This window comes from Eschrichtius robustus, chromosome X (assembly GCF_028021215.1).
Source record: "Eschrichtius robustus isolate mEscRob2 chromosome X, mEscRob2.pri, whole genome shotgun sequence".
Classification (NCBI taxonomy): Eukaryota; Metazoa; Chordata; class Mammalia; order Artiodactyla; family Eschrichtiidae; genus Eschrichtius; species Eschrichtius robustus.
Genome location: NC_090845.1, coordinates 115,460,440 through 115,465,112, shown reverse-complemented (window position 1 = coordinate 115,465,112; position 4,673 = coordinate 115,460,440).

Sequence of the window (4,673 nt, the reverse complement as noted above, 5' to 3'; positions counted from 1 at the left end):
AGCTGTCAGAAAGGATTGGTGCAGATGAAAAAATAATTTGAAGAAAGCTCTCAAGGAAAGAAGGGAAGCCAAATGCTTTGAAGAGAAAAATAGATAGTTTGAATTTTAGAACAAATTAATGTAGAGCACAGAAAAAAAATGAAGAAATTAGAACAGAAATAGGGAAAATCAAAGAGCAAGTGACAAATGTCTGCAATAGACAGAAAGTCTGGGTAATGTAAGGAAGAAGCAAAGGCAAGCAAGTCTACTGACATTTTCTCATGTGCATGAAGAGAAGAAGGTTGCCACGTGTTTGAGAGATTATAGACAGGTAGGTTAAGGTGACTTTAAGTCAGTTATGAGAGTCCTTTATGGATTTGTAATGCAGGAAAGGATATAGGCTAATATGGGGGTATGAAAAAACAAGCAACAAATGAAAGAGTGACTCAGTAACAGACTTCACAGCTCAAGTGCGAGTGAGCATCATGAACAAGTTGTTGATGAGAAAACATGAATCTGCTGCCTTATGGATGCAGCACAATGGAAAATCTACAAGCTTTGGGGTTAGAGATGGGTTTTAGTCCTACTTTTACCTTAGGCAAATCTTTCCAGCTTCCAGATCCTTGAATTTCTCATTCTCACACTGTTGTGAAGCTCAAATGAAGCAATATTTGTGAACATATCTTGAACAAAATTTAGATATTATTATTCTAGGACTTTTATTTGCATGGGCTGAGCAAGTATTTATTTGTGGGTTTCTTTCTTTCCTCCCCCATCTTTATTGAGATATAACTGACATGTAACCTCGTGTAAGTTTAAGGTGTACAGCATAGTGATTTTATATATGTATATATTACAAAATGATTATATCTGTGGTTTCTGTGGTATATGGGATAAGAAAGAAACGACCAATATGATAAAACAAGGCGGGTTAATGGCATTTGAGCAAAGAAAAAGAAACTGGGAGTCACTGACATTACTAAACACTATTTTTAGAAATCTTTTTATTAAGGCTCATGGTGGCACTATTCATGATGCATGAGATGCAACACTATGTCTAAACGAGTGACAGGTGATCAGTGAACTTCAGAGATCATATGAGAAGCCAGAGGATATTTATTATCTTTAAATAAACACATTTTGTTTGAACAAAATGCAATTTTATATGCCTTACAAAGCTATTCTGGGTCAGAGAAAGGGCTGTAATATATGAGTAAAACACACAACTAAGTGACTTTGGACCCTGCTCTCGTCATAATTCTCTGTGCTCACGGAATGTTAGGAAAGAAATGAATGATGTTGAGGATGAGATCAGCCAACCCCGAGGCCCCTTATTATATTTGTGCTAAAGATCCTGCTTCTGAGAAAATGAATGTTGAATGTGAATGAAATTGCATGTAAAAACGAAAAAGGAAGGTTTACTCTAATGATCCAAGTTTCTTCCAAATCCGTATTGCTACAGCCTTAGTTTGGGTCTGCATCAGGTCTCAGATTACTGTTAACAGCCTCCTAATTGGCCCTACGTCCAGTCTTCTATCTCTTCAATCAATTTTACACATTTGTTGTAAAATTGAGCTTTTAAAAACACAATTCTGAACATGCTACTGATCTGCCCAAAATTTTCAGTAGTTACCCACCACCTATAGCAGGGCTCAGCAAATTTTCTTCTGTAAAAGGTCAGACAGTAAATGTTTTAGGCTTCACAGGCCACACACAGTCTTTGTCAATAGTCTTCTTAGTTGTTGTTGTTGTTGTTGTTTTTTACATCCATTAAAAATTTGAAAACCATTCTTAGCTCATGGGCTATACAAGCCAACAGCTGGCTTTTGCCCTTCAGGCTGTAGTTTGTTAACCTATAGAATAAATAAAGTGCAAGCTCCTTAATATAGCACAGCAATCTTCCCATAATTTGGCCTTCTGCTTTCTTTTCAAGTTTTATATTTTGCTAAAACACTTCCCACACCCTCTGCTGTGGGAATTGAATTGGCAGTATCTGGAAGTACAGCAAACTTGGTTTTATACCTCTGTACTTGTTCACACTGCATCCACTAAAATTGTCCTTCTTTATCCAACTGGCAAACTATTCCTCTCTCAAGACTCTACTAAACATGTCATCTCTTCTATTAAATATTTCCTGACTGCCAAGTTAGAATTGGTCTCTGTAACTTGTACAAATACGGATCGCAGTATCTGTAGCATTTCACTATGCTTATTTAGTCCCCAACTCAAATGTGAGCCTGTCAAAGGCAAGAAAATTACTTACTTGGATTTGTATTCCTGACATACGGTAGCCACGTTTTAAATCTTTATGGAATGAATGACCCCAGGCCTTCTGTTAGCAAGTCATTCAACACCAGCACTAACGTAGAAAGCCGTCCTCTGAATTGCGCATGACCCATACATAGAAGCAAGTTACTACATTTTTCGTCTCTAGAAAAGCTCCCTGAGTCCCACTCTTACATCTTGTGGAGATTTCCTCATACACCCAGCAGGTCATGAGAGTGGTTACACAGATCCTCATGGCAGATTTGTTTTTGATCATTAATGTCATCTTACAGTGCCTGTGCTTTTAGAATCCAAATGGGGACTCAAAACCTATCTTCCAATAAACATACTTTAAAAAATTCTCCTAAGGCCTTTAGTATTATTAGGGACAGAATGATGACCTAAATAGGTGTTGGTGAACTGCCCTTGGAATGTTGCTATCCTGTCTCAGTGGGGAAAACGTGCTCAGAGTTCCAAGCTGATGACTTATGAGTTAACTTTTGGACATAACTCATTCCTAAGTTTGAGGCTGTCTCTACTTAAAATATATCAAGCATAGGTCAGAGGAACTGGAATAGGAGTCAACCAGATTAAGAGTAAAGCCATAAAAGTGAGAGCCAAAGGGAAATATGATATTACTGTGTTTCTAAAATTAGAGAACGGGCTGGTGAGGCTCCTCATTGCACACCCTGGAGAGAATGATGCATAAATGAAATTGATTTTAGAAAACAAAGAATAGGAGTATTTGGAAGCTTTTAGAAAATAGCAATACTATCTACATTTATTGAACGCTTACTATGTGCTAGGAACTGCTCTAAGAACTTTAAATAGACTATCAATTTAATTTTTCCAACAGCACAATAAGAAGGGTACTATTATTATCTTTATTTTATGGGTGGGGAACTTGATGCACAGAGCAGTTATTTGCCAAAGATGCCATAGCTAATAAATAGTGGAGCTTAAATTTGAACCAAAGCTTTCTGAATCCATTGCCCACAATCCAAATAGCTTCAATTATATACATGGAACCACCAACAAAGTGCAGTGTGGAATATAATTACATTATATTATACCTTTATAATATATTTTATATAATTTATATATTTACTTTAAATTTATTTTATTTTATTTTTAATTACATATTTTATTTAATTTACTATTAATTAATTTATATTAATAATATACATTTATATATATTACACATAATATATCTAAATATATGTATACCTGTGTATATATAATTTGTCAGATAATATATCTTCAGAATAATCAACCTTTAGAAAGTGAAGAAAAAGGCCAAGGATAGGAAATATTGTGACCAGATAGTCATCTACCCAAGAGAAGGCTCTGGGAAAAAAGGAAATTTTAGAAGCAAGACATAACTACCTTCTGAATGTGCTATGGCAGAAGGTTTCTGGAGTCAATCAACTTAAGATGAGAAAAAGAATCAACAAGTTACCATAATACAAAGTGTAAAATAAATGTTGCTTGACAACAATAGAAACTGCATATGGCATCTTATTAAATTGGGAAAAAGGAGAAAAATAATCACAGTCTTGCCCATGAACACTTTTGAGTAGAGCAGAAATGCTGAAGCTCATGAATGTGTATGAGAAGTGGGAGTAGAAATGGCCAGAGGGTCACTAAAGCACACCATGGAAAAGAAGGCAGAGAAATAGAAGAAGGCAAAAGAATAACAATTTCAGTTTAGACATTTTTATAAGAAATTGATAGGATGGAAATTTAATATTTGCAGAAACAAATGTTGGTTGAGAAAATATTTATTAATATGTATAATATGCAAACTATTTTAAAATAAGAAATTATAAGTATAAACTAGAATAATTTATTTAAAAACACTTTTTAAATGATAAAGTGTTTTACAAACAAAAGATATTTCTTGGCATGAGATATTATCACCTAAATGTGGGAAGTGAGAGGTCATTTGTCTATTAGGTTCAAAATTGGGTCAGACATCTATAAAATGTGATGTGAGGAGCAAATGCTATATTATGGTTGCATAGCCACTGTCCTATATATGAATTCTATCTATCTTGTGTGGCAAATGCAAAGATGTTTGGTTGCAAAAATCTTGTGCTTTATATCCCAGAAAAGAAACTTCTTCCTGATGGGCTACTATGGCTGTAGCAGTCACCTTTGCCTACCTACTACTGTTATTCTCTTTGTGAACTATTTTGCGCACATTCATGGCTTTAGCTCTTAATATGGCTTGACAAAATGTTAACATTCACGGTAGACTTGATGAGTGCCTAGTGATGACCACGGAAAGAATGCTCACTAAGATTTCCGTTGTTGTTGTTTGTTTTTAAAAACATAAATTGAAATTTCATGGACTGAGTTTTCATTTTTTTTCTTGCACATTGGAGAGGCTTATAAAGAGAGCCATTAGGATTTTTCATTTCCTTGGG